The 13,532-nt window shown below is 49.4% G+C and overlaps 1 protein-coding gene across 2 annotated transcripts in view; it reads left to right on the top strand.

The window, feature by feature from the left end:
* The window catches only part of ULK1 (unc-51 like autophagy activating kinase 1), a 219,300-nt gene that overhangs the window by 148,127 nt on the left and 57,641 nt on the right, over positions 1-13,532 (top strand). The window lies entirely within an intron of this gene.

Genomic DNA, 13,532 nt, shown 5'->3' with positions numbered 1-13,532 from the left:
TGAGGCTGGTCCTAACATGACCCTAGTTTCCTGGGCTGCTGCCGTAGCAGGGAAGGCCTTCAAGAAGGCCATGCTGCAACTCCTCCAGATGTTTTCCAGGTCTCTCTGGAGTGCCATGGGCCTGATGGATCCATGGGGGATGCAAGTCAGACTTCCACTGGCAGGGTGTGTCCTTGTGCCGACTGACCCTCTTGGACTCCTACATGGACCGCAGCCAGCACCGGCCGATACTGTCACACTTGAGCCGAAGGTCACATCTGTTCTCAGTGCTCTGATACCACCTCAGCTCCAGAGGCGCGCACCCCGACTCATCATCAATGCCAGTTTCAGGTCTGGAGCCAACTTCGGCTAATTTCTCATTATGAAATAATTAACATGTAGTCTCTGGTCTGGAAGGACCCCTAGGCGCTGCTATTCAGGAACCTGAGAATGTTCTCATGATGAAGATGCAGGCAGTTGAATTGCACCTCGTTACACTGATGCAGGCATGTATTTAGGCTTGCAAAATGCTGTTGTCTTGGGTACTTCCTTGGCAGACTTAGATTCTCCTCTGGGGAATCCCAGCGAGGCACAGAGTTACAGAATTGCTGGACTTTCAGATACACACGAGGCAAATTGGATAACTGAGGTCGTGCAGCCCTGGACTGCTACTTCAGAGCCCTTCCGGCCCTTTAATGATGCTCTAACGGGTGCTTTGACAACAGCCTGTTTTGAGCTGTGCTCGGCTCTGTCGGTATATCTCCCTGTAGCTAGGTGTCATAGGCCTGCCCCGGGGACTTGATTTTCTACCCCAGCTACCAAATCTTGAGAGATTGGTGTTTTCAAGCTTCCACCAGCAAGGTGAATCTCAATATGTTCCTCACTGCCCCTCAAGCAGAGAACCAAACGCATTGACACATCTGGAAATAAGGTGTTCGGTGGCATGTGTAGCTGCAGATACACATGCTGTGCACAGTCCGCCGTCTGGTGTTGGGCTCGGAGTGTTACAAGTTGTTTTTCTTCGAAGAAGTCTTTTCGAGTCACGAGACCGAGGGACTCCTCCCCTTTCGATTCCATTGCGCATGGGCGTCGACTCCATCTTAGATTGTTTTTTTTCCGCCATCGGGTTCGGACGTGTTCCTTTTCGCTCCGTGTTTCGGGTCGGAAAGTTAGTCAGAATCTCGGAGAAATTCGTCGGTATTGTTTCGTTCGGTATCGGGTTAGTTAGAACAAATCGACACCGAATCTTGAAGAGCTCCGGTAGCCCTTCGGGGTAATTTCGATCCCCCGTCGGGGCCTGGTCGGCCCGACCGCGTGCGACTTCGAGACTGATGGAACGGACCCCGTTCCGATTCTGTCCTAAATGCCATAGTAAATATCCTTATACGGATCAACATTTGGTCTGTAACTTGTGCCTGTCCCCCGAGCACAAGGAGGATACGTGCGAAGCCTGTCGCGCGTTTCGGTCGAGAAAAACGCTCAGAGACCGAAGAGCCAGGAGGTTGCAGATGGCGTCCATGCCGACAGGACAACAACAGTTCGAGGAGGAGGAAGAAGAAACTTTCTCCATCCACGAGTCGGATTCCGAAGAATTCAACGTCGAATATCAACCAACCGTGAGTAAGACGTCGAAACAAAAAACACATGAAAAGACTGACAAAGCCCAGGGGACGCCACCGCCAACAGGCCATGGCTTAACCCGGAAAGTAGGTGACCGTCCATCGGCACCGAAAAAGGGCGAGCTGGTGTCGAAGTCGTCCGACTCGGGTCGAGACACAGGCACGCAGCAATCTCGGGACCGACAGAGTGGTGCAGAAAAGGGTCGACACCGAGACAGCGGCACCGAAGCTGCTCAGCACAGCAGCACCGAAGTTGGTCGGTGCCGAAACACCCGGCAACCGAACCGAAAACTGGTTCCTACTCAGAGGAACAAGGAATGTCCTCTCAACTAAAAAGACATAGATTTGAGGAGGAATTACAAACAATACAGCCAGATCACACGCAAAAGCGGATCTTTATTCAAAAGGATACAGGGAAGATCAGCACTCTTCCCCCAATCAAAAGAAAAAGGAAACTTGACTTCCAGCAAGGAGACAAGCAACCACAAGCAAAAGTGGTAAAGAAGGTAACTCCACCACCCTCACCACCACCATCAACTCATGCATCACCGGCACAAACTCCACCATTAACACACTCACCAGCTCATACCACAATGAGCCAGGATGATACGGATGCATGGGACCTCTACGATGCTCCAGTATCGGACAATAGCCCAGAGTCGTACCCAACTAAACCGTCACCACCTGAGGACAGTACATCATATGCACAGGTGGTAGCTAGGGCAGCCGAATTCCATAATGTATCGCTACATTCGGAGCCTATTGAGGATGACTTCCTCTTTAACACCCTGTCCTCCACCCATAGTCATTATCAAAGCCTTCCCATGCTCCCAGGAATGCTAAGACACTCGAAACAGATATTTCAGGAGCCAGTTAAAAGCAGAGCCATAACTCCAAGGGTGGAGAAAAAATACAAGGCACCGCCCACAGACCCTGCTTTTATCACATCACAACTGACACCGGACTCAGTAGTTGTGGGGACAGCTCGTAAGAGAGCCAACTCGCATACATCAGGCGACGCACCACCTCCGGACAAGGAGAGCCGCAAATTTGATGCAGCGGGAAAAAGGGTTGCAGCACAAGCGGCAAATCAGTGGCGCATCGCCAACTCGCAAGCACTCCTAGCGAGATACGACAGGGCTCATTGGGATGAGATGCAACATTTCATCGAACATCTCCCCAAAGAGTTCCAAAAACGAGCGCAACAGGTGGTGGAAGAGGGGCAAAGTATCTCGAACAACCAGATACGATCTGCCATGGATGCAGCGGATACAGCTGCAAGAACAATAAATACTGCAGTCACAATAAGGAGGCACGCATGGCTGCGCACATCTGGCTTCAAACCTGAAATACAACAGGCTGTGCTCAATATGCCGTTTAATGAACAGCAATTGTTTGGGCCGGAGGTGGACACTGCAATTGAAAAATTAAAAAAGGACACCGACACAGCCAAAGCCATGGGCGCACTCTACTCCCCGCAGGGCAGAGGCACTTCTGATGGATACAACTACCTGTGGATTCCTCACCTCATGAATACTCCCATGGCGCCAGCATTTGACGGAAATCTTCTTACTAGTCTCTGCACGTCGACGAGGACGTCACTGTCGCCCACGCGACGCCGTCTGACGTCATACAGGCAATAAGAGGTCCTCGACGACGTGCGGACGTCAGTTCCCTTTTTTCCGTGCATTCGAAACGGTTATCTTCGAGGGAGCAACTGTTACTCTTGCGGTTACAGTGTATATCTTGCTGCGTAGTCTTTCGCTGTGGAAATAATGTCGCAGAGAAAGTCTGGATTTAAGCCTTGTCGTGAGTGTGGAGGCAAGATGTCGGTGACGGATCCTCATTCCGATTGCCTTTGGTGTTTGAGCTCCGACCACGACGTCTCGACTTGTGATTCATGTCAGCACATGAATCCAAAGGCTCTTAAAGAACGTGAGGCGAAGCTGTTTATGGCCAAGTCAAAGGAGAAGCATCACAAGAAGTCTTCTCCAAGACATCGGCGTCATCGAGACTCCCGGCGCCGTAGAGAATCTCGGCGTCATTCAAGGGAGGCTCGTTCCAGGTCTCCGGATCGGCGCCGAAGAACATGGGAGGTCAGCCCCACGGTTACGCCGCATCCTTCGACGCCGTTGCCTTCTCCGGCGTCTCCAACTTCACCTGGACAGGCGTCGGTGATTGAGGTATTGGAGCCTCAAGTGTTTTCTCCGGCGCAGACGCCGAGGCCGGCGTCGGGGTCGCCTCCGAGACAGGCACCCCAGTATCCGGCTTTTCCCACCCCTGGAGCCGATAGTTCCGCATTCTTGAATGCGATGTATGCCATCTTCCAACAGATGGCTCCAGGGGGTGCTCCGGCTGGGCCTTTGGCCTTTTCTTTGGGTGATCCTGCGCCTCTTCGGCCGGCACCCTTTATGCCCTTTCTCCCGTTTGGGAACGTGGGCTCGGCGCCAGTGTCGGCGCCGGTGGCCGCTCCGGTGGCTTCGGAAGGATTGGCCCCAGGGATTTCCATCCCGTCGACGTCGAGATTTCGGCCTGTGACTCCGGTGGGTCCATCCGTTTCAACTGCTCTTCAGTCGGCGCCGAAGTTACCTGTGGCGCCGGATGCGGCGTCGGTGGCTTCGGAAGATCGGCGCCGATCTCCGACTTCGGCGGAGGCATTGTCGACTCCGCGGATTGAGCAACGACTGCATTCAAGGAGACGTGCTCTCCGGGTACTAGAAGAGCAGGAGTACCAACGAGCCCTAGAGGAAGGAGAGCTAGAGGACTCGGGTGATGGGCTGCGTGGACTGGAGTCGGCCAGTGGGCTGGACACTTCCCCTGAGTGGGACCTTTCGTCCCCGGGGGAATATACTGAGGAGGCTGCTTCCTTTCATGCAGTGGTACGGAAGGCAGCTAGTTTTTTGGACCTGCCTTTGCCGGTGGTGGAGGCGAAACAAAACCTTTTGACAGAGGTGTTACATCCGGCCTCAGCCGCGGCGGAGCCTCTGTTACCTTTTAATGACGCTCTGCTGGATCCGGTTTTAGAGGTGTGGAAGAGGCCGGCATCTTCCCCAGCAGTTCACAGAGCCGCGGCCAGGAGGTATCGGGCGGCTCCAACTGACCCTGGTTTTCTGTCCAGGCACCCTACGCCGGAGAGCTTGGTGGTGCAGGCCTCCTGTTCGTCCAAGTCAGCGCCTGGTTCTTTTCCGACGGTGCCTGGGGACAGAGATTCAAAGAAGCTAGAGGCGCAGTCGAAGAAGATTTTTTCGTCCTGCAGTCTGGCGTTAAAAGCCACCAATGCAACCTGTGTCCTGGGAGGTATATTCATGCTCTGATGGATGACATCTCCTCTTCGTTTACAGAGCTTCCCCAGGGTCTTTTGGATCTTGTCTCAAATGCCCAGGCTGCTGCGACCCAAATTATCCAGACGGGACTGGATACCACCGACTCGGTAGCCAGAGCAATGGGCACAACTGTGGTGGCAAGGAGACAGGCCTGGCTCCGTAACTCGGGCTTTTCGGCCTGATGTACAGTCCACATTGTTGGATCTCCCGTTTGATGGGGACAAACTGTTTGGGGCTAAGGCTGATTCGGCCTTGGAACGTTTTAAGGAAAGCAGGGCCACGGCTAAGTCGTTAGGGCTCCAAGCTCCTTCTTCCACGGCCTCTTCCAGATTTTTCAGGAGGTTTCGTGGATTTGGGCGTGGCTCTTCCTCCTCTTCCTTTCGGGGAAGATATCAGCAACCTGCCTCTTCCCATCCCTATAGATCTTTTAGGGGGAGAGGTAGGGTCCGCACCAGAGGAGCCTCTCAGCAGCACTCTGCCTCTTCCTCATCCTCTGGCGGGGTGCAGCAGGGGAAGCAGCCTTAGGCTTCCACCATTTCCAACTCACGCCTCTCCTGTAGGGGGAAGATTACAGCATTTTCTCACCAAATGGGAGACTGTTACGTCGGACAATTGGGTTCTCAGTGTTGTGGGAAAAGGCTACACCCTTCCTTTTCGGGAGTTTCCGCCCCTCATCCCGCCCCGCCCTTTGTATTGTTCACAAGAACACCTCCTGTTGCTAGAACAGGAGGTAGAAGTCCTCCTTTTAAAGGGCGCGGTGGAGTTGGTCCCGGAGCAGGAAAGGGGTCAAGGAGTTTACTCAAGGTATTTCCTGATTCCCAAGAAGGATGGTCGTTTGAGACCAATTCTGGACCTGAGGATCTTGAATTGGTTCCTCAAGCAGGAAAAGTTCAAGATGCTGACCCTAGCACAGGTGCTTTTGGCGTTGAACATGGAAGACTGGATGGTGTCTGTCGACTTGCAGGATGCTTACTTTCATATCCCGATACTCAAGTCACACAGGAAGTATCTCCGGTTTGTGGTGGGATCGCAACACTATCAGTTTGCGGTCCTTCCGTTTGGTCTTACTTCAGCACCTCGAGTCTTCACGAAGGTGATGTCGGTGGTTGCGGCAGAGCTCAGAAGGAAGGGGATAGCAGTATTCCCTTACTTGGACGACTGGTTGATCAAAGCCAAGTCCCCGGAGCTTGTGTTGCGTCATCTGCAGTCAACAACCCAGTTGTTGTTCGACCTGGGTTTTTCGGTGAACGAGCCCAAATCTCACCTAGAGCCCTCTCAGCGCCTCCTGTTCATAGGGGCAGTACTGGATACAACATTGGGTCGGGCCTTTCCTCCGCCTCAGCGGATTCAAGATATTCAGGATTTGGTTCCAATGTTTCGAAATGGAGCGGTAGTTCCAGTCCTCAAGGTCCTTCGTCTGCTCGGTCTTTTTGCCTCCTGCATTCTGTTGGTCACGCATGCTCGCTGGCACATGAGGGCTCTTCAGTGGTGCCTCCGAAGGCAGTGGTCTCAACACAGAGGGGATCTAGAGGGTACTGTCAAGATCTCCAGAGATGCTGCTGTGGATTTGAAGTGGTGGATTGTAAGCAACAATCTTTCGCAAGGAAAGCCGTTCCAGCAGTCGCCACCAGTGGCCACAGTCATAACGGATGCTTCCACTCTAGGGTGGGGAGCTCATCTGGGGGATCTGGAGATCAAAGGTCTTTGGTCTCCAGAGGAACAGATTTTTCACATCAATCTGTTAGAATTACGGGCTGTACGTCTGGCTCTCAAGGCCTTCCTCCCTTCCCTTCGTGGTCAGTCGGTACAGGTCCTAACGGACAATACTACCACGATGTGGTACATAAACAAGCAGGGAGGAGTGGGGTCGTACCTTCTCTGCAGAGAAGCTCTTCGACTATGGTCCTGGGCAAAGGACCATCGGATTTGCTTGATAGCAAACCATCTGGCCGGAGTTTTGAACGTGCGTGCGGACAGTCTCAGTCGCCGCTTCTCGGCAGACCACGAGTGGCGTCTCCATCCAGATCAAGTCCGTTTAATCTTCCAGAGGTGGGGGTTTCCTCGGGTAGATCTGTTCGCCACTCGAGAGAACGCGCATTGTCCGTTGTTCTGCAGCCTTCAGTATCCGATGCAGGAAGCGTTGGGGGACGCGTTTCAAATGACCTGGTGCGGCCAGTTGCTTTACGCGTTTCCTCCCATACCCTTGATTCCTCGAGTATTGAGGAAGATTCGCCAAGACCGGGCTCTAGTAATCTTAATAGCTCCGGATTGGCCAAGGAGGGTGTGGTACTCCGACCTTCTCCAACTCTCAATGTGCCCGCCGCTCCGTCTCCCTTTCAGGGCAGACCTCCTCTCGCAGTCGCAGGGGCAGGTTCTACACCCCAACCTCCAGAGTCTGCACCTACATGCCTGGAGATTGAACGGGGCAACCTGGGTTCCTTCTCTCTCCCGCCTGAGGTAGTGGATGTTATATTAGCGGCCAGGCGACACTCCACTAAATCTATCTACGCTAATAGGTGGTCTAAATTTGTTGCGTGGTGTGGAGAGAGGCAGATTGATCCTTTGCATGCTCATCTATCGGACGTTTTGTCTTTTGCTCTATCTCTGGCGCAGAAAGGTTGTGCAGTGGCTACCATTAAAGGTTATTTATCGGCCTTGTCAGCCTTCTTATGTCTTCCAGACCAACCATCTTTATTTAAATCCCCTATTGTTATCAGATTCTTGAAAGGTCTTCTAAATCAATATCCTCCAAAGCCATTCGTTATGCCGCAATAGGATTTGTCCTTAGTCCTGACTTTCCTTATGGGGTCCCCTTTTGAACCTATGCATTCTTGCCCCTTGAGGTATTTGGTTTTAAAAACAGTCTTCCTGATAGCTATAACATCAGCAAGGAGAGTGAGTGAGTTGCAGGCCTTATCAGTAAAACCCCCTTATACAACTTTTTATGGGGATAAGGTGGTGTTGAGGACCAAGGCTGCTTTCCTCCCGAAGGTTGTTTCACCCTTCCATTTGGCTCAGGCAATTACTTTGTCCACGTTCTATCCTCCGCCTCATCCTTCCAAAGAGGAAGAAAGACTGCACCGTCTGGACCCAAAGAGAGCGTTGAGCTTCTTTATCGATAGAACAAAGGATTTCAGGCTGGAGGATCAGCTGTTTATTGGATACGTGGGCAAGAGGAGAGGAAAGGCAGTCCACAAGAGAACACTATCCAGGTGGGTTGTTCTTTGCATTAAAATATGTTACTCTTTGGCAAAGAAGGATCCTCCTGAGGGCATTAGAGCTCATTCCACCAGAGCTAAGTCGGCCACTTCGGCCTTGGCCAGAGGTGTTCCTGTGGTCGACATCTGCAAGGCCGCAACTTGGTCGTCCCTTCACACTTTTGCAAAACATTACTGTTTGGATTCTGAGGTTAGAAGGGACGGCCATTTTGCACGGTCAGTGCTGCAGGATTTCTTGGTTTGACCATTTAGGCACCCACCGCCGGGCGTGGTACTGCTTTGGGACTCTATTCATGAGGTGAGGAATCCACAGGTAGTTGTATCCATCAGAAGAACGAGTTACTTACCTTCGGTAACGACTTTTCTGGTGGATACATTAGCTACCTATGGATTCCTCACGGTCCCACCCGCCTCCCCGTTGCCTTTCTGGTCTTACCAAGTAATCCTTGAGTGCGCTTCTCTTGGTCTTTGAGGGTGCAATAGATGTATATATAATATATTTATATATATATATATATGTATATATGTATATATCTTTATGTATATACTTGGTGTGTGTATATATTTTAAAAGAGAGAGTTTTATATATATATATATGTACATAAAAAGATTTACAGTTATTCATACAATGTGGTGTATTTTTACAATATAATGGATGTTGCCTTGCTCTTTCATTGCATTGCCTGGTTGTTCTCATGCACGTAAAAAATGATTGGTACTGACGTCCGCACGTCGTCGAGGACCTCTTATTGCCTGTATGACGTCAGACGGCGTCGCGTGGGCGACAGTGACGTCCTCGTCGACGTGCAGAGACTAGTAAGAAGATTTCCGTCAAATGCTGGCGCCATGGGAGTATTCATGAGGTGAGGAATCCACAGGTAGCTAATGTATCCACCAGAAAAGTCGTTACCGAAGGTAAGTAACTCGTTCATTTGGCACATTTCGTAAAACAACTTTTAGGGGAGGGTTTCGAGGCCAACCCACCACAGACGCCAGCACCTCACAAACAAGACCACCTACCTACCAGGGACAATATCAAAGGGGAGGCTTTCGGGGACAATACCGAGGGGGCCAATTCCCAAGAAACCAGGGAAAATTTCAAGGTCCCAAAACCCCTCAAAATAAACAGTGACTCACAGGTCACACAACCCCTTCACACAACATCAGTGGGGGGAAGACTAAGCCAGTTCTACAAATCTTGGGAGGAAATAACAACAGACACTTGGGTCTTAGCAATTATCCAACATGGTTATTGCATAGAATTTCTCCAACTCCCTCCACACGTCCCACCGAAAACACACAATATGTCAAAACAGCATATAGACCTTCTAGGACTAGAAGTTCAAGCATTACTGCAAAAAGACGCAATAGAATTAGTACCAATTCCACAAAAGAACACAGGAGTTTACTCACTGTACTTTCTAATACCAAAAAAGGACAAAACTCTAAGACCAATACTAGATCTCAGAACACTAAACACCTACATCAAATCAGACCACTTTCACATGGTCACGTTACAAGACGTAATCCCATTGCTCAAACAGCAGGACTACATGACAACATTAGATCTAAAGGACGCGTATTTCCATATACCGATACATCCCTCGCACAGGAAATACCTAAGGTTCGTATTCAAGGGAATACATTACCAATTCAAAGTGTTGCCATTCGGAATAACAACTGCGCCAAGAGTCTTTACAAAATGTCTAGCAGTAGTAGCTGCACATATCAGGAGGCAGCAAATACACGTGTTCCCTTACTTAGACGACTGGTTAATCAAGACCAACACGCTAACAAAGTGTTCACATCACACAAATTATGTTATACAAACCCTTTACAAGCTGGGTTTCTCCATCAACTATGCAAAGTCACACCTTTTGCCGTGTCAAACACAGCAATACTTAGGAGCGACAATCAACACAACAGAAGGGATAGCCACTCCAAGTCCTCAAAGGGTTCAAACATTTCACAAAGTGATACAGGCCATGTATCCAACACAAAAGATACATGCAAAGATGGTATTAAAACTCCTAGGCATGATGTCCTCATGCATAGCCATTGTCCCAAACGCAAGATTGCACATGCGGCCCTTACAACAGTGCCTAGCATCACAATGGTCACATGCACAGGGTCAACTTCTAGATCTGGTGTTGATAGACCGCCAAACATACATCTCGCTTCTATGGTGGAACAGTACAAATTTAAACAAAGGGCGGCCTTTCCAAGACCCAGTGCCAACATACGTTATAACAACGGATGCTTCCATGACAGGGTGGGGAGCACACCTCAATCAACACAGCATCCAAGGACAATGGGACGTACATCAAAGAAAGTTTCATATAAATCACCTAGAACTACTAGCAGTATTTCTAGCGTTGAAAGCATTCCAACCCATGATAACCCACAAATACATTCTTGTCAAAACAGACAACATGACGACAATGTATTATTTAAACAAACAGGGGGGGACACACTCGACACAGTTGTGTCTCCTAACACAAAAAATATGGCATTGGGCAATTCACAACCACATTCGCCTAATAGCACAATTTATTCCAGGAATCCAGAACCAGCTAGCAGACAATCTCTCTCGGGATCACCAACAAATCCACGAATGGGAAATTCACCCCCAAATACTGAACACTTACTTTCAAATTTGGGGAACACCTCAAATAGATCTATTTGCAACAAAAGAAAACGCAAAATGCCAAAACTTCGCATCCAGGTACCCACACCAGCAATCCCAAGGCAATGCTCTATGGATGAATTGGTCAGGGATATTTGCGTACGCTTTTCCCCCTCTCCCTCTCCTTCCATATCTAGTAAACAGATTGAGTCAAAACAAACTCAAACTCATACTAATAGCACCAACATGGGCAAGACAACCTTGGTATACGACACTACTAGACCTGTCAGTAGTACCTCATGTCAAACTACCCAACAGACCAGATCTGTTAACACAACACAAACAACAGATCAGGCATCCAAACCCAGCATCGCTGAATCTAGCAATTTGGCTCCTGAAATCCTAGAATTTGGACACTTAGACCTCACACAAGAATGTATGGAGGTCATAAAACAAGCTAGAAAACCATCCAATAGACACTGCTATGCAAGTAAATGGAAAAGATTTGTTTGTTACTGCCATAATAATCAAATTCAACCATTGCATGCATCTCCAAAAGATGTAGTAGGATATTTACTACATTTGCAAAAATCAAATCTAGCTTTCTCTTCCATAAAGATACATCTGGCAGCAATATCTGCGTACCTGCAGATTACTCATTCAACTTCCCTATTTAGAATACCTGTCATTAAAGCGTTTATGGAAGGCCTAAAGAGAATTATACCACCAAGGACACCACCTGTTCCTTCATGGAACCTCAACATTGTCTTAACAAGGCTCATGGGTCCACCTTTCGAACCCATGCATTCTTGTGAAATGCAATACTTAACGTGGAAAGTTGCATTTCTCATTGCCATCACATCGCTAAGAAGAGTAAGTGAAATTCAGGCATTTACCATACAAGAACCATTTATTAAAATACACAAGAATAAGGTAGTTCTAAGAACAAATCCAAAATTCTTACCAAAGGTTATCTCACTGTTCCACTTAAATCAAACAGTAGAATTACCAGTGTTCTTCCCACAGCCAGATTCAATAGCTGAAAGAGCACTACATACATTAGACATCAAGAGAGCACTAATGTACTACATTGACAGAACAAAACTAATTAGAAAGACAAAACAACTATTTATTGCCTTTCAAAAACCTCATACAGGAAATCCAATTTCAAAACAAGGTATTGCTAGATGGATAGTTAGGTGCATTCAAACCTGCTATCTTAAAGCAAAGAGAGAGCTGCCTATTACACCAAAGGCACACTCAACCAGAAAGAAAGGTGCTACCATGGCCTTTCTTGTAAATATTCCAATGAACGAAATATGTAAGGCAGCAACATGGTCTACGCCTCATACATTTACTAAGCACTACTGTGTAGATGTGTTATCTGCACAACAAGCCACCGTAGGTCAAGCTGTACTAAGAACTTTATTTCAAACTACTTCAACTCCTACAGGCTGAACCACCGCTTTTGGGGAGATAACTGCTTACCAGTCTATGCACAGCATGTGTATCTGCAGCTACACATGCCACCGAACGGAAAATGTCACTTACCCAGTGTACATCTGTTCGTGGCATTAGTCACTGCAGATTCACATGCGCCCACCCGCCTCCCCGGGAGCCTGTAGCCGTTTAGAAGTAGATCTTCAACATTTGTACATTTGTAAATATATGTTCGATGGCATCTGTCGCTGTAGATACACATGTTGTGCACAGCCCGCCATCTGGTGTTGGGTCGGAGTGTTACAAGTTGTTTTTCTTCGAAGAAGTCTTATGAGTCACGGGACCGAGGGACTCCTCCTCTTTGTCTCCATTGCGCATGGGCGTCGACTCCATCTTCGATTGTTTTCTTTCCGCCATCGGGTTCGGACGTGTTCCTTTCGCTCCGGGTTTCGGAACGGAAAGTTAGCTCAAAATCGGAAAATTACGTCGGTATTGTTGCGTTCGGGATCGGGTTAGATAGCATCGACACCGAATCGAATCGTTAAGATCTCCGTTGCCCTTCGGGGTAGTTTTCGATCCCCCGTCGGGGCCTGGTCGGCCCGACGGCGTGTGACATCGACGCTGATGGAACGGACCCCGTTCCGATTCTGTCCTAAATGCCACAACAAATACCCATATACAGACCAACATTCGGTCTGTAACCTGTGCCTGTCGCCCGAGCACAGGGAAGAAACTTGTGAGGCCTGTCGTGCGTTCCGGTCCCGAAAAACGCTCCGTGACCGACGAGCCAGAAGACTGCAAATGGCGTCCACGCCGACAGGACACCGAGAGTTTGAGGAACAAGAAGAAGTAGAAGCCTTCTCGATCCATGAATCGGACTCGGACGAATTCGACGACCATGAAACAGTGAGTAAGACGTCGAAGATAGCACACAAGAAAACTGACAAGGCCCAGGGGACGCCACTGCCATCAGGCCATGGCTCAACCCATAAAATCGGTGACCGACCATCGGCACCGAAGAAGGCCGAAATAGTGCCGAGATCGTCCGACTCGGGTCGAGACACAGGCACCCAGCCATCTCGGGACCGAGATAGTGCTGCCGACAAAGATCGACGCCAAGATAGCGGAGCCGAAGCTGCTCGACGCAGAGACAGCGGCACCGAGGAGGATCGACGCCGAGAGGGTTCGACTCCGAAAAAGAGAAGTCGCCTCGGAGCCGAAAAAGAGCGTGGACATAGTTTCGGTGCCAAAACGACCCGCAACCGAGCCAACTACCGGTTCCTATTCAGAGGAACAATCACTGTCCTCTCAAATGCGAAAGCATAGA

The sequence above is a fragment of the Pleurodeles waltl genome, chromosome 11 (genome assembly GCF_031143425.1).
Source record: "Pleurodeles waltl isolate 20211129_DDA chromosome 11, aPleWal1.hap1.20221129, whole genome shotgun sequence".
Taxonomy (NCBI): domain Eukaryota; kingdom Metazoa; phylum Chordata; class Amphibia; order Caudata; family Salamandridae; genus Pleurodeles; species Pleurodeles waltl.
This window is presented reverse-complemented; position numbering and strand designations above follow the sequence as displayed.